The following is a 25,944-nucleotide window of genomic DNA, read 5'->3' on the forward strand; positions in this document are numbered from 1 at the left end:
TCAAACTATATACATGGTTTAATATATGAGAAGCGCTAGACAAAAAATCACCAAGAAAATCCGACGCACTCTGCTTAATTTAGTCTGAATGTATTTGTGGGTGGAGTTGGATGGTAGGTGGAATCAGGACACAATTCTAACTTTCGATTTAGTAAGCACGAATGTAGTATAATTTTGGACATTTTTCCTCGCTTATTTTGTGGCGATACAAAGTCAGATTTAGGCATTCTTGGAACTGAATTAGGTTTCATTGAATTAAATATGTTGTTTAGAATAGGACACTTATGGTGTGGTTGTCTGTGTATTTGGCGACAGGGTCCAGTTCTTTGTCGACAGGCCAGCACTTAAAATAATGCCGGGCAATCTACGATAAGAACTTCATTGTCAATTCTTGACTGAAGTTTAAAGATCACTTATGAGAACAAATACCACTATGTATGTCTGTCTGTCTGTATGTATGTGTATATGTGTGTGTGTATGTATGTATGTATGTATGTATGTATGTTTGTATGTAAGCATGTATGTATGTATGTGTGTATGTACGTATGTATGTATGTATGTATGTATGTATGTATGTATGTATGTATGTATTATGTATGTATGTATGTTGTTGTGATATTAACGTACCTTTTAACAATTTTTCAGTCATATCGCTACGATGTCTGCAATGTGGCAGTTTTTAGTGATGTCTAGCACTGGGGCATCATGCCACAGACATGTATCTTGATGTCCCACCCAGACATATTATCCTGACACCGGGCCGACCAGTCCTAACACTAACCTCTTAATGCTGAGCTCCAAGCGAGGCAGCTGTTAGTACCATTTTAGTAAGTCTATGTATGACTCGGTCGGGGTTAGAACCCACGATTTCACGCATCCGAGGAGGACGCTCTAACCACAAGGCCACCGGAGCGGTATGTATGTATGTATGTATGTATGTGGCCTGCTGATGTAGCCTTTATTTCCACACTTGGCTTCAAAATACATGATTCAATCAAGATAAACAGGTCGAAAAGCCTATTCCGGTTTCCAAAATATCTCCTGTCTAGGTTGCTTATGTTTTCCCACTTTGTTCCAGAATTCTGGAAACAGTTTCCGCACATCTGGAAGCCCCTCCAGATTCCTAAATGTTGCCTGATTAGGTTGCCTATTTTTCAACACTGTTAAAATTTCATGGCATTGTCTCTCAGCATCATGTGGAATTTCAAAAAGAATCTGTTCGATTTTGGACACAGAGACCTCCAGCTCAACACCTAGATGGAAATATTATTTTCCAATCATGCGACATATTTGAATCAGACGCTTAGGGTTTGGCTTGTGGGAGGCAGCTTTCGAACACGCTGTTCCCTGAAAATGAGTCAATGCATTGTATATAGACACGATACAATTCGAATTCCACAAAATAATATACAAAAATCACATACTGCGTGTACTCAACATTTTTCACAATTTCCTTAAATTGTGCCATCTCTTAAATTTTGCTTTAAAAATTATTGGACATGTGTATGCTACATTTGAACTATTGATAAACTAAATTATCATGCTATTAAGTAAACACTATTTGAAATAAAATAAAACATGTTTGTACTTGATGCTAATGTAATTACATATAAGCTTTCCAGTACTTGTTTTTACATAGAAATGTTTTTTGAACTTATTCCTAAATAAAAGCTCCTTAGACGCTTCAGTTGATTAAATTGTGCTTAATACCTAAGTGTTGTGAAGTAGATTCCAACTGGAATTAAACCCAATCTGAGTTATAATAATGTTGATCGTGAGCTTGCTGTAATCTTTAACAAGGTTGTATGCATTCTCAATCAAGATAATGGTGTGTAATAACTTTGACTTTTAACACTTGTCTTTTTAATTTACCAGATTTCCAACATACATTACCTGTGCATATTAGCCTAATGAGCTCTCTCATATAATTCAGCTTGAAATAGTTTAATGTGGCACCAGTGTAGGTCTCTTACAGAAGCCATCTTCAAATTGTTCAAAGTGGCACCAGTGTAGCTCTCCCACAGAGGCCATCTTCAAATGGTTTAAAATTGCAACAGTGTAGCTATTAACTAACTGATTATCAGCCAATTAATTAATCTGCAAAACTGTCTAAGCTTACTGAAATTACTGAAAATCATGTTTATCAAAACAAGTCCATGTACAGGATAGAGGCTGGTTAAAATGAATTGTTTCTTATGTAGCAAGTCATGTAGTGCCGAAAGTGCTCAAGCCATGTATGACATTCTTCAGCGAAAAGATTTAATTGAGGACAAAGTAGATACGAATAGTAAGAGGAGAGACATCATGATTTTCAATGTTGAGGCAGTCGTACCTGGTGTTCAACTGTAATTTTTTAAATTTTGGTCTTACTAGATATTATAAGAAGTGTATTGGTGAAAACAAATGTTGATATAGCCATCATGCGTGTGGAGTACAGACAACACTATTTTCAAAATATCAACCATAGCGGCCTTATTAATGGTTATTAAGAATCATCTAGAACCATAAAAACTGTTCTATGAAAACCCTTGTCAAAATGACATCTCATTTTAGGTGAATATCAAACATGTAGTTGAGGGAGTAAAGTAATTGAATTGATATAACATTTGCCTGTTGACATTGGATAACTGGTACTTTCCTGGTAGGTAAATACCCCAATGAAATGACAAAATGGCATCTTCCCATTTGGGTGAATTGTAAGATTCCATACCAGAAGATCACGCTACAGGACACCATGCACATATCGCATGTGTGTAGTGCCACTCACTGATTCTTTTCGAGAGATCATCCTGACTTTGTGGGAAATTAACAGCAGGGTGTGGGGAAGATATCTGGAAATAACAACAGGTAAGTATTGCATTATTACATATTTTGCCCACTGAACTACATCTTAATTTCTCTTATAACATACCTGTTGCTATCGAATGCCTGAATTGGTCAGTTAGTTTGATACTTACCTAGTGATCACACAAGTGTCAAATAAAACTCATAGCTAGGATTATTCACCCTCACTGAAGACAGCTGCCAGATGGATTCTAGTCGAGGTACTGAGCAACAATGATTGGACCCAGTGAGACAATGCCTTCACTCTGGTGAGTAAATGAGTGAAGATAAAAACAGGATAAAGTGTGAGAATGCCAAACAGCAATTTTTATAATATCCTTCAAAGATGAATGAGTAGATAGGGCCATGACAATCTCAAATAATGATTTTTTTAAAAAAATTAAAACGATGACTAGTCCTTATCTGTAAGGGACTGGTAAACTTTCGTGATAATTAATACAACCTACCTAGACATAGTGGATGCTGAGATATCAGCTAAATTTTTATATGGGGGAGGAAAACCTTTCTCCCCTTTTTCTCTCTCTCTCTTTATAAGCTTTGCATAAGAACATGGAGACCTCACTGGAGTAAAAAATCTATCTTGATCATCCCCAGCAGTGATATGACTGTAATTGCGGTACGCAGTCAGGATTGGTGTAGCAGTTTAAGGTTGGGATTTGCTAAAATGAACCTGATACAAGCCTGTTTTTTCGACAGAACTTTTGAAAATGGGCAAGTGTTGTAAAGGTCTCTCCAGTAGTTCTTAATGCATAATGTTTCCTCTTCCAGCATAAAAATCTTATATATACACTTACAAACGATTCTCTATTTGTCATCATACATCTCAGATATCATACGTCTCTTAGACTGAATGTTGCATTTAACAACACTGATTAAAATGGGAGATCATTTGAATTGATCCAAGTTTGAAGGTGGAAAATCTCTAGGTTGTTTTATAGGAGAAAGCCCCATTACTGCAACAGAAAATCCCTCTTCTGATAGTAAGGTCATGTGATAAATCACCAGTGGATTGAGAGGATGACTGAACCACACTCGCTAGGACCACATAGGCAATACAAGTGACGAGTACCTGGGTTCCTGATCTGTAGGATCATTCAGAAGGTTTGGTGGGTCTTAAGCAAACAGACACTAACACTTTAGGCTGAAAGCATCTACTGCCCATGTACTCTGGATGGGGTTGGAGAAATGATAAAGACCATGATGTTGATTAGCTTGGCGGCAAAGAAATCTAACAGAGGATTTCCCTGACTTTGGAACAGGGAGGCTGCTACAGAATGGTGCAGTGTCTATTCTATGAGGAGTATCGTCTCTTTCTTTGACAGGTTGTCTGCCAAAATATTCTTCCTGCCGGGAAGGCGGTAAGGTCGGAAGGCAACTTTTTTTCTGAAGCGGTGCAGCAAAGGAGTTTCCATTCTTCCATGCAGAGAGACAGTGCATGGTTGCATCCTTGTCTCATGAACTATGCTACCACATACTTGGAAGGTGAGCCCAGGTGCTTGTATAAATATCCACCTGAGATGCATCAACATCTAAAGTAGGTGGTTTAGTGGGCCAGTAATTGGGTATAAATATTATTAGCTAAAAGTAGCTACCGAGCCTCAAGATGTAGGGTTGGCTACATACCATCCACTACATTTTTACAGCAAAGCTTGGGCCCTAAAAACTCTTTGAGAGAGATTATTTATTGTAACCATTTGATAACATAGCAAGATTATCTGATCAAGATTTTCTCCCATAAGATTTTGAAAAGAATATAAGAAAAGCAGGGAGGGGAACCAAATGAAGGTGGTACCACATCAGCCTGTTTAGCTCTAAGCCCATGTGCATTCACTAAGTCAGATATGTTGTCTTCATCCTATCTGTTGAGAGGAAGGACTACGTAACACAATGTATCCCTGTTCTGGTGAAGACATAGGAGGAAACACAACATAAAAAATTAAAATGCTAAGTTGTAAACCACAATTTATGAAACAAATCCTAAAACTCCCTCAAAAAAGCTTAGCTGAACAGGGGACATAAATCAAGCAGGGATATAATTAAAACATTTAAGAAGAAAATAGCACATTAAACAATTAGCGATTCATTCACTGACCTCAAAGTGGAAGTCAATCTTAAGGACATGATTATGTTCAACCTAATATGTTGACTAAGGAAAGAATGATAGAGCAAAATTATGCTTGAACATAATGCTTGGATTGTTTTGCAGGGTGATCTAGTGGAATGAAACTTTTTTGGTTCGCAGTAATGGAAAGATGAAATTGCATCATACCGTCAGGGAAACAGCTATGTAACATTATAGAAGAATTTTAGTGAAAGCAGCATTCTGATATGACGATCCATCCAGGAGGAGCAGTGATGGCATGTTTCTCAAAATGGCCACTGTGAAACAATACTGGACCTCAGACCAACACCATTTTTTAAACTTATTTTCATTTCAGACTGACTAGATATCATGAATATATTTTGTGTAACTCCCAGGACACTATGACGTTTTGTTGAGGAGTAGCAATAACAAGATTTCCAAGATTGCTCCAGTAATGACCATTTTGTGTACCTCAGATCAGCACTATTTTAATTTAGCTAAATGTAGAGATAAGATTTTATTTATGGCCACTGTGGTGGCTATATTGGATGTATGAGAAACACCATTTTAATTGAGTTCTAACTGGAATTTGGGATAAATGTTTGTGTAAAGGTTCATGGTAGTATTGCAAGTAGCGCGTGAAGGCATAGCAATGTACAAACTTGTGCTAATTGTGCTCATTGAGAGAGGCATAGCAGGCAGATAACGCACCACAGACAATGTCCATGAGGTTCTATCCAACAGAAGAAAACATAAATTCACCATGGGTTTACTCATGTACTTAAAACGACCCTTAATACTGAATGGAAAACCCCCATAATAACTTGAAATAACAAGAATTACAGACTCTACAGACAGACACTGATGACAGGAACCTATTATTGTCATATATATAGTTCATGCAGCGAAGTCAGCCCACAACACTTCTAAGATCATGGAATGTTCCAGTTGCAAAGAGCTTTTCGAGATTACTAACAAACTCAAGGAACATGCACACCACTTCCAAATACCTCCTCTCCATTTAACCTTCCGGGCATGTTTGCAAATGTCTTCCGTGACAAAGTACAAACCATTAGAGATAAGCTTGACACCACAATTTCAATTGACTCGTCGTCACCATACAGGTAGGATACGGAATTTGAGCGGCAACCATTCACAGCATTTGAACATGTCTCTATGGATTTCGTACGTAGAATCCTGATGAAGAGTGCACCAAAGTCACGTCAACTTGATCCAATGTCAACATCACTGCTGCTTGAGTGCTTAGATCCAGTATTGCCTTCACTAACTTATGCTATTAATACCTCTCTCTCACACGGGGAATTCCCACCATTTTTCAAAACTGCCACTGTAAAGACCCTGCGGAAAAAAACAACACTAGACCATAACAATTTTAAGAACTATCGCCCAGTTTCAAATCACATTCATATATCTTAGAACAGTTTGTTATATCCAGGCTTATATCTCATCTGAATTCAAACAGTCTTCTTTTTAACAATATTCAATCTGCATATCGCCCTTGCCACAGTACTGAAACTACTCTTCTAAAATTAGTTAATGACATTCTCTTTGCTTTGGATAGCGGAACCATTACAGTCCTCACCCTCCTTGATTTGTCTGCAGCATTTGACACAATAGACCATGAAATATTACTTCACCTTCTCCAGCCTTTATCCTCTAACTCCACTTTCTTTCATTGAATACTTATTGATACGGTCGACATAAAAGGAGCATACACATAATTTATATGATCAAGTTAGGCTACAGAAAGAGTAAACAGACATTTGGCTGAATCATTATTTGGAAAGCTAAAACAGGTCAAATAACCCTACACCAATTTGATGAAACGTCATTTTCGAAAAATAAAGCTTCCTACGAAAATGAAAAATACAAGCGTAATATCAGACTGAACAAACAAACTAACCATAACCCTACAAACTCAACGAAGAATTCCAGCGCAGAATAAAATCTATCGATATAAAAGATTAAAACATAGCTATAACAGTTCACGAACCAACTTTATCAGCTGCAATTGATATACATTCTCCAGATTGTAGATATTTATAAGTCGTCAATCCGAAGTGTGTTACGTTGGTCTGCATTTTCACCAGAATATCAAAGACCGCCAGAACCTCAACGAGATGAAATTTCCACTAACGAAAAATAATTTATAACAACTCCAGAATATCGAGATATGTGGCCATGGCGTCATTATACAGATAATCTTTCTGATGGTATAATATTTCCTAAAACACCGTTTTCAATAACTGATTATAGTAGAAAAAGTGATGTCAATGGAAATGCCAACACTGAAATTGTTTATGTAAACATTCCAGATCACTGACCGATGAAATTAAAACTTCAAATATAACTATGTCCATGACATTAGTGTAATTATTAAAAAATGATATCCTGGTGTACCCTGATAATGATCTAAAGAAAACAATCATTGAAACACTACAACATTTAAATCAAATTGTGTCAGACCTTAAATATGCTGATCAAGCTATAATAATAATAATTAAAGCCAGTTCTTATGATATGACAGGAGAAGTTAAAGAAATACCAAACATCAGTTAACTATATAGTAATCATTATAAAATAACTGAATCAGATTTACTAAATATTATATTACGATGATTTAGCGCCGAAGAACTAATACTATCACTCAATACTATTATCAATGAAAAGTTGCCTAAAATTGTTGAGTCATGGAGAAAAATAGCCCCACCAGCAGGTATTCTCAAACATAACAATAATTCATACGGTGGAGGCAGACATTTTTCACCAGGATTTGTAAATATAACTTCAACGATCTCAGTCAACCTTTTGTGTGATGCAATTGATGGCAGCTATCAAATAAACCTTGAAAAATCAAATCAAGCTCAACAGGGATATATCTTATGTACTTATACACCTATAGTACCTCCTGGATATTTAATTGTAGACGAACCGATTAATCCGGTTTATCTACGGTGTCAAGAATACATTTGAAACTTACTGAATGAATCGGACACTTAATTGACTTAACAAATGAAAATCTGAATAGCAATCTCTACGTAACGATTTTTGATGATTTTTAACCTCAACGCGAAATCAGATTTATTTTATTCTGATGAAAAAATTATTTAAAATAATTGGTATAATTTATCAAAGACCATCTGTCAGATTTCGAAACTCTTGAGGGTGATAACCCCAACGATTATCTAAGTGATTTCTCGATAAATCGGTGAATTATTGTGTAACATTGATACAAGTGATGTTTTTCACGTGTTCTTTGTGTTTTTGAATGATTTTCGAAACAAAAATGAGAATTAGTAGAGAATAGATCACAAACAATTAAAGAATCGCTGAGGTTTTCACCCGGAATAATCACAAAATCTAACGGATTTTCCTTGAAGAAAATGGATGAAAAAAGATGAATTTAGATTTAAAAATTATATTTCTCAACCAAGACGGTATAATACAGCACAGACACAACCTCTCAATTGCTAAATAAATTTTCACATACCTCTTGTTCACTTCCAATGTGCTCCAGGCTGACAAAAACACAGAATCTAGCCGTCTTTCATGATGAAATAAACCCTGCAGAATAACTGAATTTCCAGAATCATTCACTCACGTAGTCATCCAGAACATTCACTCAGGTGATATCCTAAAATATTCACTCAAGCAGAGTGACGGAATTCAAGGAAACTTTCTTGGGTTTATTTGGCTACAAAAATAGCTAGACTCTGGTTTTCTTTCAGTCTCAAAGTGCACTGGAAATTGATAAGGTAAGTGAAATATTTTCTTGAATTATGTTGTGTTAATTATCACACAGATCGTTAAAATAGTTACGATGATGCACAAATGAACTAAACGTATTATTATTACGTAGTAACAAGCAAGATAGCTACTGAATTATTGTACCGAAGAAAGAAAGATACAGTTATCTCCCTTCCTAAGATCAATACGAAGCAAAAGCGAGATAATTTTTGAATTGCTCTACCAAAGACAGGGTCATCTCCCTTCAACAGTGGAAGTTTCATATATAACTGTTGTATTGTGATATTTTAATAACTCACACTTCTTATGACTGGCGATGGTAGAGACCTCAGATTGTTAAAATAACTGTTCTAACAATAATTATTATAACAATTAGTATAATAACAATACAAACAATAGCAACATAATATCAACAATCATGCCTCTTGGCATCGTTAGCCTCGAGAGACGATGGAACTGAACCCATGAGAGATGTCCCGGTTGGTAGTTGTGCAGTATCTGCTGTGGCTAAGTAGTACATTGCGGGAGTGGCAGTCCCTGCTGCTCTTGCTGCACTTGAACGTTGCGTCTGGTGTTGGCTGGAGCTGCTTTATTCTTCATCAGCTAGCAAGCGTTGCTTGCCCTCTCCGGCTTTCAGACCAGTGAGCAGAGCATGTCGCCAGTTTGATCTGTCTAAAGCGAGCTCTTCTCAGTTGTTGACATCGATATAAAGGGCTTTGATGTCGTGCTTGCAGACATCCTTGAAGCAGAGATGTGGCCGTCCGTTCAACCTTTTGCTTGAGGCGAATTCCGAAAAAAGGATGTCTTTGGGGATCCGTCCTTCATCCATCCGACGTACATGGCCCAGCCATCTGATGCGGCGTTGGCGGAGGAGTGTGATCATGCGGAGAATCTTGACAAGCTCGAGCACCTCGTTGTTTGTTACTTGATCTCTCCAGGTGATCCCGAGTATGCGTCGGAGGCATCGCATGTGAAAAACGATAAGTCTTTTCTCTTGTGAGGTGTACACAGTCCAGGTTTCCCTGGCGTATATGAGAGTGCTTAGCACGCATGCACGGTACATGGTGATTTTAGTATTCATGATCAGCATGCTGTTGTTCCACACTCTCTGGGACAACCGGGAGAGAGTTGTTGATGCCATTCCGATCCGATTGTTGAGTTTAGCATCGAGAGAGAGGTTGTTGGTGATGTTAGAGCCGAGGTAGATGAACTGACTCACCACCACAAGTTCGTAGTTGTTGATGATGATGCTTGGGGGGGGGGGGCGGTCCTGAACCATCACTTTAGTTTTGTTTAGGCTTATGGTTAACCCAAACTCATCGCATGCTTTAGCAAAGCGGGCCATCAGGTGATGAAGCTCAGCTTCTGTGTGGGTAGCTAGAGCAGCATTGTCTGTGAAGAGCATGTCCCTGATGGTTACTTCACGCACTTTGCTCTTTGCCTCAGTCGTGCTAGGTTGAACAGTCTGCCGTCTGATCGTGTGTGCAGGTAAATCCCGTATGTGGATGTCTCAAAGGTGTGCTTGAGCATTACTGCGAAGAAGATGCCGAATAGCGTGGGGGCAAGGACACAGCCCTGTTTAACTCCATTGCGGATGTCAAAGGGTCGGATGCTGAGCCATCGTACTGCACTGTGAATTTCATGTGATCGTGTAAGGATTGGTTCATGCTTAGCAGCTTTGGAGGGCAACCAGTTTTTACCAGGATTGTGAAGAGTCCGTCTCTGCTGACCAGATCGAACGCCTTGGTGAGGTCTATAAAGGCCAGGAATATTGGTCTGTGTTTTTATCTGCATTTTTCCTGCAGTTGCCTGACAAAGATGATCATGTCGATTGTGGACCTCTCTGCGCGGAACCCGCACTGAGAGTCTGGGTAAACTCTGCCAGCAATCGTCTGCAGTCTGTTCAGGATGACGCGTGCGAAAACTTTACCCACGATGCTGAGAAGTGATATGCCCCTGTAGTTGTTGCAGTCACTTATGTTGCCCTTGTTCTTGTTCAGGTGTACGATGTTTGCATCTCTCATGTCCTGAGGCACTGCATCCTCGTCCCAGCACTGGCAGAGGAGATCGTGCAGTTGTGTAAGCAGCACACTACATCCGCACTAGATGAGCTATCATGTGATGCCATCCTTCCGTGGGGCTTTGCCTAGGGATGGTTTCTCTAAGGCCTTCTTTAGTTCGTCTACAGTAGGTTTCTCGTCCAGTTCGGCCAAGAGAGGGAGGTTTTCAATGGCGTTGAGGGCATCAATGGTCACGTGGTTCTCTTTGGTGTACAGTTCGGAGTAGTATTCCATCAAACGCTCCATCTGCTTCTGCTTGGTGTGGATGGTATCGCCTGTGGCAAACTTCAGTATTGCTGTCAGTTTCCTCGTGGGACCCATTGCTTTCTTTATGCCATCGTACATGCCTCTGATGTTTCCAATATCTGCTGCTGACTGGATACTCTGACAGAACTGAAGCCAGTTTTCATTGGCACACTGCCGTGCTAATCTATGCACTTTGCTTCTGGCAGACCTCTATGCTTGTAGTGTCTTTTGGCAGGGCGATCGCTTGTATTGCAGGTGAGCACTGCGACGCTCTTTAATCGCTGTCATCAGTGTGGCAGAGTTAGCCTCAAACCAATCATTGTTCTTTGATTGCTTTTTACTAAAGACCCGTGTGTCTGTGCTGTATAGTCTCTCTGATGTGATCCCATCTTTCTTTGGCACTGCCGTTTGGGGTTCTGCATCAAACGTCTTGGAAAGAGCATAGGTGAATTCCTCAGCCTTGTCTGGATATGACGTCTTGCTCACATCAATGCGTGGTTGACCATCTTGCCTAGAGCGGTTGATCTTCGGCTAAAGCTTCATTTTGCAGCACACCAGCGAGTGGTCGGTGTTGCAGTTAGCACTGTGGAAGGTACGGGTAAGAAGCACACCCTTCATGGCTGACCGTCTTGTAATGATCAAGTCCAGCTGGTGCCTGTGTTTAGATCAGGGATACCTCCAAGACACTTTGTGCTGTGGCTTTGTCTGAAAGAATGATTGGTGATGGTGAGGTCGTGGTACGAGCACATCTCTAGAAGGCACTGCCCATTCTCATTCTTCTCATTCATCTTCCCAACGCCAAACTTGCCAAGACAGGAGGGCCAACAGTCATGGTCGGCACCCACGCTAGCATTAAAATCAAGTTCTCTTCCTCGGGCATTTTGTCGATGAGCGAGTTTAACTCATCGTAAAACTCATCCATGGTATATGTGGAGGATCTTAGTGTGGGAGCGTAAACGCTGATCAGGTTGACAGGCCCGTTTGTGATGTGGAGGCGGAGGGATAGCAGTCTTCCATTTCCTTGTTGGCAGGGTTCTATCATCCCCAGCAGAGTCTTCCTGAGAGCGAATCCAACACCAAACTCTCTGGCTTCATCTGCGCTTTTTCCTTGCCAGAAGAATGTGTAATTCTTTTCTCTGAGGGACCCGGAATCTGGTAGTCGTGTCTCCTGTAGTGAGGCGATGTCGACCTGGAGCCTTGCAAGTTCGTCGTTGATGACTGAAGTCTTTCGAACATCACTGATTGTCTGGAGATCACCTGTAAGCCTAGTCAACATGGTCCGGACATTCCAGGTACCTAGCGTGAGGATTGAAGTCTTCTTTCTTATTTTTATTTTGATATTTCTTGGTTCAGTAGTTGCAGTCCGCTTGTCACCCAGCAAGGCAGGCGAACTGTGGCGGGACGGCACCTTATTGGGTGGGGACTGCCCAGTTTGAGGCGGGCGGTAGCTGTCCAGTGAAACATGTTGGTCTCTCCCACCGTCAGAAGCAACCCCTGTCGTCTGGCTCTACGCCAATCGATCGGTGACTTATAACCGGTAAACTGCTGCTTCCCGTGTTGTGTCGACGCTATGGAGCGAAGCTGGAGTGTCCTCTCCAGGGCGAAAACCTGGGAAGGGTGATATGGAGAATCAACTGTTGCCCATGCAGCTGATCCCCCCTCTCTACGCAGCTGATGGATCCAAGGGATAGGACAAGCCGATAACGTCATGGCACTGCGTCGCACGAGTTGCCGAGATGACACTGAAACAATGCCAAGTCACCTTAGGGACTCCGTCTCCGGATTTTCTGTTGGGGTTTACTCCCTCATGAGAGGGTATAGTCGCAAGGCAGCGAAGGTTTGAAATCGGAGTTTACAGTCTCCTAGATGGGTGAACACCCAAGGTTAACAAGCCCCATCTGCCCGAATCATCTGGTTTTGAGGCGCCAGAAACTCGCCTGTCATCCCTTCTGTAGTTAGTTTAGACAGGTTCAGCCACTCGTGAAGGCCTGCAGCTGGATTTGGTTGTCAGAGGCTTTGTCAGACGCTAACCATTGGGAGATTTCCAAGGGAAGTGGGTGCTTATCTCCCACATCCCCACCCCCGGGGATGGCAACCCTTGGAACTTGGAATATAATATTAACAATCATGAAAATTTATCTTTTGCTTATGTATTTTAGAGACGGCAGATGTAGTGATTTTTTGCGACATAATGTATTGAAGACATTATCAAAATATTTTTCAGGTAAGTTTTTTGATTGAAATATCAATTCTTCGCCATCCTATGTATTAATAGACATCATGCTTTTTTCCAAATGTTATAAATCAACCTTTATTGCCATATCAGCTATTTTGGCACTATGAAATAGCTATTTTATTCTTGAAAGAATTATTGATTTTATTCTTGAAAGAATTATTGACTTTTTATCCATCAATATGATTGATCAAAAGACCGTCTTCGATTACCCCCCGGAAACATTTGAAAATAAATTTATGGCTAAGGTAATTGTTCTTCCTAACACTAAACATGAGATAACCAGTATTAGTGACAAACCCGACTGTTCTAGCAGCAGAGAAGCTGAACAGACCGACTTGGGGAGCGTCCAAAACCGAAATAAGGCTTCTAACTCAAATATGTTTCGAGCTGAACATTTGCTTGAAATAAATGATTTTCTAAACAAATTGAAGATTCTCCGGTTAGTGAGACCATTTATTTTCGTACATAGTTTTCCTGATCTGTAAACTAATCAATAGCGAATATATTACAAAAAACGAACCAACATGAGGTCATGCCGCCTCTGCTGCTATATTAATTAAATCATTATGTTATAATAAAATGGTACATCCGGAATCTTATACTGCAAGAATAGCACGAGAACTATTAGAAGCAATCAAAAAATTTCTTCCTGTCAGAGACTCATTTAGAAAAAACTTGCAAGCGCAGCAACAATCACAAGTTGAGTACGAAGAAGACATTGAACAACTATTTAAAACCGTCACTACAGCTACTAAGAAAGCTTCAGCGGCTGTTGAAAAAACTATATGGGGAGATATTGCGGAGGAAGATGGGAAGAGGAAAAAGGGTATTTTTCCAGTAGGAAAAGGGGTATTTTTCCAGTATTAGAACAAACTGCAGCGCAGACTGAAAAAATAGCAAGAAGAACCAAACAAACAAAAAAGATTTTACGAGATCTTCCAACTGATATAGCTGAGCTCAACCTCTATCCGTTGGTGAATATATCGGAAAACTTCGTGCTGAAGTCGCCGACGTGAGAAAAGAACTTGCATCTGAACTCAAACCAGTAGAAGAAGACGTAGAATTGATTGCAAAATTTAACGAAGGGTTTGTCGAAGATATTAGAAATACTAAAATCGAAAAATTGCCGGAAATAATGTTATTTCGTGTATTTAATAAATCTAATATTTTAAAATCTCGTCATAAAAAGGTAAGTAATGATAATCTTATTAGATGGATATCTCGCGTATATAGAAACAAAAAACAAGCTAGAGGTTCAGAATACAAATGTATTGACAAAGAAGTAAAAAGACTTTATAGAGAGAGATTGAAACAACTAGAACAAGAACAACTCTCCCAGCAGGAACCTTCATATCAACTTCCTCCACCACAGCAGGAACCTTCATATCAACTTTCTCCACCGCAACAGGAACCTTCATATCAGCTTCCTCCAAACGTATACCGACAGTTTCACCATGTGGGCTTCGTAGTGACTCACCTGACACACACCCGGTCACCACTGAATCATTTCGTCCGGTAATGCAACCACCAATATTTAAAACACCTCAAGATGAACCTAAAAAAGGTTCTGGTTTGTGTCCTAACAATATCCTCAATTACGTGTCACGGTTACAAGTTCTCATAGGGGGAAAACGTGCCGGAAATAACTCACCAGAAATAACCAATGAAGCAGCTGATATTTGCCAGCGATTATTTCGCGGCGGCATCATGGATATCAGTATTTACCGGGAACTTATTGGTGAGCTCGTTGACTATTAGTCACCGCGATTAGATAAATGGTAAATAAAATAAGATGATTGTACACAATAATCATCGTAAATCCGTATCGGTCAGAGCGGTAAACTCACGATTACCAATCTATGGAGCAATTTACGGAGATGGACTTGGTGATGTTATTCAGGTATTATTTACAAGGCTAGCCCCAAAAGCAGCGCCTATTGCAAAACAATTATCGATGAAAGCTATTGATATTGTTCGTGCAAAAAGCTCCTGGTGCAATTGTCAATGTTGCTGGTAAGGCGTTCTTGGCGATCAAAGATAGACTAGCACGATTAATAAGACGAAAACGACAACCAGTAAAATTGCCAAGTAATGATATTATGCCCGCACGTGTCCGTAAAATAATAAATCAAGCTGCAAATCAAAAACTAGCAGCGTTAGCAGATCGGAGACTCGGTGAATCGGGAAATAATATCTCAAGTTTGATATCAGGAAGTGGAACGTGTTAGACGAAAATAATTACAATAAAATGTTCAAGTTTTATCCGACACAACATTTGACATGGAAGCACCTGTCCTTAAACATGAATCTGTACATGATTATCAGTTTTATTCTTATGACACGCGAACACCAGATCAACGTGGAAGAATTGAATTACAAGTTCATGACACAAGTAGATACTTTCTGAGGCTTTTATTGAGGTAGAAGGTACAATTGTAAAAACGGATGATACTAATTACTTAGATCCAGTAAAAGTTAGTTTTGTCAACAACGGGATCATGGCATTATTTGATAGCGCCACGTATTTGATTGATGGGAAAAATATTGAATCAATTCAGAATAATGTCGACGTTGCTGCAACAATAATAGGGTTGGCAAGATATTATGATGATTATACAAGATCAGCAGGTCCCACAATGATGTTTGCGAAAGATAATTCTAATCACCCTGAAAGCGATCCGTATAATATAAGGCGACCAAGAAACGAAACCAATACTACTGATGCTGCTGTGTGGCCAGTGGTTCATGGTCCTAATGAACATTTCAACTTGGGATTTGCAGCGCGTACAACATCGTTGATAGGAGACAATATAAGTTTATCATGTACGATTCCACTATCGCATATTTTTGGATTTTGTAGGAATATTAAAAAGGTTATATTTGGAGCTAGACACACGGTTGTTCTTGTAAGAAAGGTTGATGATAACGATGCCCAGTGGAGACCCGCTGGTGATACTGGTAAAGTAGCATTATCGAATTATTGTGGATGCCGGTAATAAATCCAAAGATCGCAGAAGAAAAATAATGATTTCTTTCATGGGCACAGGTGGTAAATCCTTGTTGTCATAGTTCACAACAAGCACGGATAGTATGAAAACGGACGTTAAAGGTCAGTTTACATGGCATATAGCATCACAACAAGGTGTTTCTGCACCACGCCATATTTTTATTGTGTTTCAGAACTATGATCGATTAGGCTGACAAATTCACTCTCATATGATATTTGATAGACTAGGTATCACAAATATTTCTTTACGGATAAACGGACAACAAGAACCAACAAAGAATATACAACTAAATTATGAACAAAATCATATAGGACGTGCATTTTATCGTTTGATGTCATTCATTGGACATGATAAAAATGTAGACACTGGGTTGCAAATATCCCAACATGATTTCAGAACTTTGTATCCGATTTATTATTTTTCACTGGAGCATCTTGATCTATCAAAACAATCTGTCGTTGATACACATCTTAAAGCAATGTATAATACAGGTGGTGCTTATGATAGAGCAATCGCGGTTATACTCAGCGTTAAAGCCATGTTACTTGAAGGTGGTAGTGGTCGAATGAGGGTCGTTGATGCACCAGTTAAAAATCTTTAATTATTATTTGGAGCGTGGCAAGTATTTATCATAAAATGCCATATCATCACATTAGTTTCAGTCTGACTCCTGGTCAGATTAAAAGCCTTCAGTCAAATTCAGCAAAAAAACTGCGGAATGAAAATATCACTAAAATGAGATCAGATAACGGGTGGTCAAAATAAATTATCATTATCAGAACGTCAACTTAAACATTTTAACGACGCAAAACAATCAAAAACAGGCGTCAAACTTAATCTCTCTGCGGGTGCCATTAAGGACTCAGCTAAAACCGGTGGAATTTTGCCACTTCTTGCGGCTATTCCGGCGTTAATAGCTGCTGCTGCTCCAGCAGTAGCAAAAGCAGCCGCATTAGGTGCTGTTGGAACAGCTTTTGAAATGGCTCTAAAGAAAGCAACAGGAAATGGATATAAAAAGGGGCGCGGCCTAGGATTACTGGGATCTCATTGAGGAAGAGGTCTGAGGCTTCCAGGATCAATATGTTAGACGCTCCAGCATCAAATTTTGATTTACTTGATACTGCTAAACGATTAAAAATAAAATAACTTCAGAGGTGTTTTCATGCGAGATCAATTACCAAAACAACCAGTGTCGAAACAGGTATTATTAATCTTGACTCGAATTCAGGACCCGGTACTCATTGGGTAGCATACGCTGTTGATCCACGCGGAGTCGTTTATTTTGATTCATACGGGTTAGCTGCACCCTTTGAGTTTATCAAATATGTCGCGCCACTTCACGCGCAAGTTTGGTATTTAACGCTACCCACACAAACAATGACAGATCCGCCAATATGCGGCCGTGAAGTAATTAATATATTTAACGCTATATCAAAATCATCCAAACCAGCACATAAAGTGGTGCATGATTATACAAGCATCCAATTCGTTTTAAACAGATCTTAGATTATAATGGTTGATATTTACGGAAGAAAATCTTCTTCACGCGTTAAGAAAAAGTCCGATGACGTTAATCTGTCGAAGTACGCGACTAAAGATGATCTTAATGATATTATGAACCTGGCTGGAGTTGACCCAGATGAGGTTGTTATTTTTCAGGATCAACATGGTAAACTAAAAGCCAGCAATATTAAATAGAATGATATAATTCGACGAGTACTTGGTGCGGTCGCGAATAATATCCCTTTGTTTACTAACGGCGGTAGAATCAGGGATTCAAGTATATCGTTTACAACCGTCAGAGATCAAATTACAGCAAGTGTTGCTAATCACGTGAAAAATACCGGTGACACAATGACGGGAGAACTCAGCATGAACGGGAATAAGATAGTAGTTTTGAGAGATCCAACATCCGACGAAGACGCAGCAACAAAAATTACGTTGACGTCAACTATAACACCGTAGATGGTAAATTATCCACATTGCGGGCCGAGTATGATGTGCACGTAACCGTTTTTGGAAGATTTCGAAGAAAGTTTCAAAAAACAGATGAATCTATAGATAAATTCTTCGGCACTCCGCACGCCGTTGACATAAAGCTCGTTGATATCAAGACGAACATCGACACAACTAAACAAACACTAGAAGATGTCGTAGCGGGGATTCCTAAGATCGTTAATAAAACCAGTTTGATTAAAATTAACGGCGGGGTTACTCCCAGGCATATTAGCAACATCGTATACACAGTATCATCGGGATTCGCAACACGGTCGCAGCAAATTAAAATTATCAAATATACCGCAAAAGTCACTGGCGAGATTTTTACAACGTACCCATGGCGTCATTCCACCGACAAGTTTTTCGGGGTTGTATCTGTTATATTAAATAGCGGAAACGAAGAAATATTTATTCTGGAAGCAGCTGATAAGAAATTAACAGCAACATCTTACTGGTGGTGTCTTGAATTTGTAGCTGAAACACCTCAATTATTTACTGCATAAAATATAATCAGTACCTCAATCGACGTTCAGAAATTTAGGTATAATCAAGCGCGTGAATGGCAAGCAGCGTTGAAGGATCGAGTCGAACAATACACGGTAAAAGTAAAGAAATATCGACGACGACTAGTTATCGTCGACGTAGTCGTTTATTCAGTATCCGCTGTTACTGCTGGAACCGGTGTGATATTGTCTGCGGTCACAATGATGGCACCAGTCATTAATAATGACGGAATTACTTCAGCAGATCGTGACGAACACAACTCCGCACAAGACCACGATGATCTCGGTAAGCTCGATTAATCCTGAATTTAACATCAATTTCCAACTGCAATTCCAAGTAAAGAAATTGCACTAGCGCAATTACGAGTATACCATAGTTGGCCAAATATCAGATCGAAATCATTTAATGGTACACCAGCAAATAATTCACTTGTATTTGCTAATAAAAATAAACCCGATGGAACACCTGACTGGAACGTTGTTGGAATACCAACTGGTAGTTATGAGATCGAACAAATCAATGATGAATTTGCTCGTACAATAAAATCAATAACCGGAAAAGAAGCAAAAATATCAATTAACGTTTTTGAACCAACGCTATCTTCTGCAATTGAAATAAACTCTCCTGATTACGTCGTTGATATTTATCAGTCCACGATAAGATCCGTACTAGGTTGGCCTGAAATAGCACCACCGATAACACCGATACCACCAGAACCGAAAAAGTCTGATTATGTCACGGATAGGCAATCATATCATGAAATTAATCCATCATACCGGGAACTACTACGTAATTTAAAAAGTAAATCACTGTTTATAATATGTATCATTATCGATGATGATAAGGAGGTACGGACTTTTACAAATCCCGGGGAAATAACTACTTTAGGTTTTTATCGAAGTGATATCATTAAATATTTTCAGGAAATTAATCAAGAAAGTCAAAAACAACTAGATCAACTAAATCAATATTTTAACGAACATATTTTTGACATCTCAGCGTCATCACGTGAAAAAATCATCACACGTGTGGAAATATTAAATCAGCTTGTATCAGATATGGAATATTTTAACAACCGAATAGTTCAAGCGATGGTTAATTAAAAAATTTCTGAAGAAGCCGATATACCAAATTTTAAATTTCCCGGGTATAGTGTAGTTGAGTTAAGAAAATCCACCAACGAAATCATTGATGAGTTCTTTCCTAAAATACTCGATACGTGGAGAAAAATATTACCACCAGCAACTGTTTTGAGACATTGTAACGACCCACAAGCAGGTGGTAGACACATATCTCCGGGAATCGTTAATATAGCATCCACAATCGCGGTTAATCTAGCTTGTGACGTAATCGATGGCAGCTATCAAATAAATCTTGGAAAATCAAATCAGGCTCAATAAGGATACATTTTATACACGGTTATACCACAAGTCCCCCCTGGGGATTTGATCGTGCAAGAAACAACCATTCCTGGTTATCTGCGGTGTCATAATACTATGTTAACACGAATACATTTTAAACTAACTGACCACATAGGACGATTAATTGACCTGAGGGGAGAGGAATTGATTGTCAATCTGTATGTAAGATCGTAGACTTTTATCGTAGATTTTTCAGAAATATTTTATTATTGATACTCAAAATCATGTAAATCGATCGGTTTGTTAATCTTGACATGTATTTAGGTAGTCAAAGTCATGTAAATCAATAAGTTTTGCAAAAAATATCCTATTATTATTCTGAAATATATTTTTATTCTGAAATTGATATGGTGATTGGTACTCAAAATTAAAAAATCAATCAGATTGTTTTGATATGTGATTGGTACTCAAAATTAACAAAATCAGTTTTGCAAAAAATACTACAAAAAATATTTTTATCATTCTGAAATATTTTTCTTATACTGAAATATTTTTATTTTATCAGAAATATCTTAAACTGATATGGTGGCTGGTATTAGAATCGTGTAAATCAATCAGTTTGTTAAGTGTGACTAGCAAATAGGTACTCAGAATCATGCGAATCAATCAGTTTGTTAATTTTGACTAGCAAATGGTTACTCAGAATCATGCAAATCAATCAGTTTGTTAATTTTGATTAGTAAACGGGTACTCAGAATCATGCAAATCAATCCGGTTTTGCAAATAATCTGAAATAATTGTTATAAACTGAAATAATTATTATGATCTAAAATATTTTGTTTATTCAGATATATTTTGTTTATTCAGAAATTGACTAGTAAATGGTACTCAAAATCATGCAAATCAATCAATTTTGTAATCCTGATATGATGAGTGCTACTCAAAATCGTGCAAATCAATCAGATTGTTTGTTTTGATATGGTGATTGGTACTCAGAATTAACAAAATCAATCAGTTTTGCAAAAAATACTACAAAAAATATTTTATTATTATTCAGAAATATTTTACTTTTTCTGAAATATTTTGTTTTATCAGAAATACCTTAAATTGATATGATGATTGGTACTCAAAATTATTCAGATCAGATTTTACGAAAATTAAATATTAAGATCAAAGATCTATGATAAAATGTTGCACGTGGTCAGCGTTGACAGGGACCCCAGTTACCGAAACTTTCATTTTCATTTTCACCAGAATTATTTTGTACTACTTCACCAACAAGGTTACTTTGGATCGTTTCACGATCTAACATATTTTTTCTTTATTGACTTATGCGAGTACTAATCGTTTTTTTTTTTGCCTCGTACTCGTGGGATAACTTCAATCTAATTTTTTCTACTGCGGCAGAGAGAGGAACGAATCCCTTCACTTGATCATCTTTTACAGTAGCTAGTGACCGGAACATCGCCGCCTGAATTCGTTTTATGAACTTGTATTCAGACGACAGTGTAAAACCACCATCATTTTTACGTTCTTGTAAAATGTCAAAATCAGAAATAATCTTTTCAGGATTCAGTTCATCAGATATATTAAAACTGAATTTATCTAAATTTTTTATAGCGACAATTACATCATTGATATTGTCATGGTTCATTATTTAGTATCTATATAAATATTTAAAATAAAAAATATATCCACAAACCCTAGTTGAGTGTTCTAGCGGGTTTATGAGGATGTTTCATAGCACAACATATACAATGAATGATTAAACCTCTATTCGAGTGTTTTAGCAAGTTCATTAGGTATATAATGAACTAAATCTAATTATGGACGGCACAAACATATACAATGAATGAATAAAATATATACAATGAATGAAATCTTAATTAAGGACGGCACAAACATATATAGGGCCATTTTCTACGCATAACAGAACACCCACCCCAATAATCAGCCCGTGGGTGATACAAAACATGTATCAACCACCAGTGACGTGTGGTTTGAGGGGTTATGTTATGAGGAGAGGGGCTGGCGGAGCCCTAATTAAATTAAAAAAATTGCTAAGAGGCATAAACGACCGACAGTTGTCAGTCATAGGATTCGATCCTGGGGCCGTGAGTATCACGGTTCAGATACGTTACCAACTGAGCTAGCGAATCATCTGAAAATATATGTTTCAGAAGTTATTATATATCTACAGATCGGTTTCTGAATAGATTGTGTATATTTCTGCATTAAAACAGCGATTTCTGAATATATTGTAAATATTTCTGTATGAATATAATAAAACAGCGGTTTCTGAATATGTAAATGAGCAGCGGGTTTTCTGCCAAGATTTCTTGCAACAGATTGTAAATATCTTGCACTACCAGCGTGTTCTGCCTTGATAAAATATATTTACATACTACCACGGCACCATCAAACGTTTTACCACCTGCAGATCGGTTTAAATATTTATGTATTTCTGAACAGATTGTAAATATCTGCATTTAAAACAGCGTGTTTTGCGTCGACTTCTCGTAACAGATCTGAAAATAACTCGCTATATTGTACGATGTAAAATACGTTTATTTTCCTATTTTGTAAGTTAGAAACCATAAATATCTTTCTTTGGTATAATTAGTGATATTAATTACGACGGAGATGATTAATTGACTAATTACGACCATTAAAATCAGAAATCTACGAAGAAAGCTATACTGAGAGAATTATCTCCCTTTCGCATAATCGAAAAATCAGTAGTATTTGGGAGAAATGCTGCGACACAAATAATAAATGGTTAAAAAATAATTAATAAATATAATTTAAAGTAATTACTTGATAATGATGATAGTTTATCTTCCTAACAATATTGGAAGGTGATTTTCTGTTTATATTAGTTGAAAAAAAGTGGATTTATATATATTTTCCGCGACAGAATGTATTTAAATATTTGCCAGCTGCATACATCGATTGAAATACTCTCTCGTCACCGGTTTCTGTATTCATAAATAAGACTGCTTTGGCATTCTTATCATTACAACCGGTGTTTCCAAGTCAACAATTCTGACTTTGCGTGACAACCCTGAAATTGGATAAATTATTATTTTGAGAATTCCCGTCAATATGATGGATTACAAGACCGTCTTTGATCATCCCATTGTAACACTTGTATATGAAACGACGACGATAATACTTTTTCTTCCCAGCACCAAACGTTAGATAACCATGATTATTAACAGCACCAACTGGTCTCTTCAACCTGAAATTTCTGATCATACCATCAATATTTGATTCGTAGTTTTTTATTATAGGATGTTTTATAAACTCTTGGTTCATATTTTGCACCATTATACAACAATATCATTTGTTTAAATCATAATTTGTCTGAAAACTTAGTTAGATAATCCTCCACGGATTTTATAGCGTTGTTATTGACATCATTTTTTTATCATAATATCTTTTAAGCTCTCTGTATCGTTTACCACCACAACACGCACACAACTGTGTTTTTTCTCGTACTCCAGCACCACATCGCAGACATGGTATTGGTCCTAAGCTTCCACGGTGAATGCACCGAATGTGTTGTCCGCAGAATTCCTTTTTACAGGATTTATTACAACGAGTCAATGAACCCACCATGAGCCATTTGCACTGAGACATTGTATATGTAATAATTTTTATTTAAATACTTGTCTGAAATATAATATGAACAAATTCGATAGATTATCCCGAATAAAGCCCTGAGCGTGGATAATTTTAATCTCGACAGAATATCTCCTGACCTACCGATGCAAGATCTGGTTGATCCGAAAAAAGAAAGTTTGATTAATAAAATTCACGACGCCAAGAAAGAATTTCAAGCAGATGGTGCATCTCATGTCTGGGCAACGTTCAAGATTATACGCGACAAAGATATCATCGACGCTACGATGAATGACAAACAAGCGACAACTATCATTAAATACTTGATAATCGAAAGTATCTTTTCAGAATAAAATTTGTCGTGTTGACAAAACAGATGAATTGATTATCCGTGACAAATATGATCCTGTCCACGGTAATAAAATACTGTCGTACTAAGTGACGATTCTAAACCAGGTCTATTGACAGGTATTGGCAAACCGTATTATGAACGAGCATATCCTGTGACCACGGTTATTTATGGAATCTATGTGATAAATGAAAAACCCAACGTTGATTACCTGGCGCCGATGAAATTTTCAAACAAAACTGTGTAGCTGAACGAGTAACAAAACATTTTACCGTTTCGACTCGTGGAAACGGTTTAACAGATAAAAGACGTAAAATAATAAACACGTGGGGAGAAATGGTTAAAGATACCGTAGCGTCTATCAAAGATGTCGCTGATTTAGGAAAAAGATTAAAATTTCCAATAACAGGAGAGAGTTTGTATGAATCAAAATATAAATCAAAAGGAGCTTCGATTGAAATTATTGATCATAATGCACACGCGTGGACTAACGCAGTAACAGTGTTTCTACGAGATCGAACTGTTAAATGCTGTCGCGGAGATATGTTTGGTTTTATTAACGAAATAAGTAAAATCGATCCTGTGTAAGCATGGCTATTTCAGAGTTCTAACGACGAATCAGATATGAAAGAAAATAATAAATTTGATCAGTTTGTAAGACCAAATGGCGTTATTTATCGAACAGAGCTTCTTCACGAGAAAATGAAAACTCTTGCACTCCAATATACTGATAACACTGACGAACTATTGAGCAGTTGTTTTACTGTTCCGTCAGTTGCGGCTCATTTTGCTAGAAAGTAAAATTCGTAGAAGCCAACTCGGTCTGATTTTATCAACGACATAATACTGAGTTGTGTCGAATATGGACACGGCGGACTATGGAATACTAAATACGATCATAAGGATGTTATTTCAGTTGATATGGTCGCGTGTTATCCGGGAAGTTTTCTTGGACGCGGAGATTGTTCTGTGTACTTTGAGCGATTCGGTCATCCGACGCACGAGATGACCCGAGTATCGATACATGGACCATTACTGCATTTTTGCCTGACTGGATTTGCTTGTATCGAGTCATTCGAAATGTCGAAAGGACTTCATCCAATTTGTTATGTTTGGTTTGAAAAACATTTTTCAGAAAAAATGTGGGCACCAATAGTACTATTACGGTATATGGATGATTGTGCGATGTTAACACGGTTGATTGTAAGTGAAGCAATTACCGGAAACAAACCGAAGTTTGGTTACCACAACAAAAGGAGTATTCGGATGATGAAAATCCTGATATAACCGATTACGAGAATAAAATTACAAAAGATTTTGGTAGGAAAATAATCGGCAAGTTCACCTAAGGAGGAGCATGTGATCACAGACGACATTGTACAAGATTGATTATGGATGATGCTGAGTTAGATTTTATAATCGCTGATACAACGAACAGAAATACTTTTATAAGTCGAGAAATAGCTTTCTTGTCAAATGGAAATAAATTAGGTACAATTGTGAGCTACATGAACGGCGAGTCACCGCAGAATACTCATTTAATATCCTCAATGCTCGCGTAAATTTCGATAAACCTATTATCGATGATAAATAAGGTTTCTACACTCGCTGTCAGAGTCGCTACTGATTCGTTTTATATAAGTAAAAAGTATTCAATACTGTTAGAAAGATTAAGCATAGGCACTTGTGCATCGTGGGGTTCGTTGAGAATAAAAAAGGAATATATACTCGATTATTCCGAATCCGCTGATGTTGCGGTTAAAGATATTTACGTGATAAAATCAGGCAGAAATAATCAGATCTATTTTGCACCATCGGTATACGATCCAATAACCAAAAATAAAACGGTTTATCTAAACAGAC

The 25,944-nt window shown here is 38.0% G+C and overlaps 1 long non-coding RNA gene across 5 annotated transcripts in view; it reads left to right on the forward strand.

Moving 5' to 3' along the window:
- Positions 1–25,944, forward strand: part of LOC149772556 (uncharacterized) — a 133,032-nt gene that overhangs the window by 13,415 nt on the left and 93,673 nt on the right. The window contains exons 2-3 of one of the 5 annotated variants that reach the window (XR_016417675.1): positions 4,167–4,326; positions 5,051–6,738. The exons of 2 other annotated variants lie outside the window; for them this stretch is intronic. This is a non-coding gene — a long non-coding RNA (uncharacterized LOC149772556). Of the gene's footprint in view, positions 1–645; positions 1,429–4,166; positions 4,327–5,050; positions 6,739–25,944 lie in introns of those variants that run through there. 2 more of the 5 variants (XR_016417677.1, XR_016417678.1) reach the window with 2 other exon arrangements.

The sequence above is a fragment of the Sinohyriopsis cumingii genome, unplaced genomic scaffold (genome assembly GCF_028554795.1).
Source record: "Sinohyriopsis cumingii isolate HCF-2022 unplaced genomic scaffold, ASM2855479v2 utg001397l, whole genome shotgun sequence".
NCBI classification, from domain to species: Eukaryota; Metazoa; Mollusca; class Bivalvia; order Unionida; family Unionidae; genus Sinohyriopsis; species Sinohyriopsis cumingii.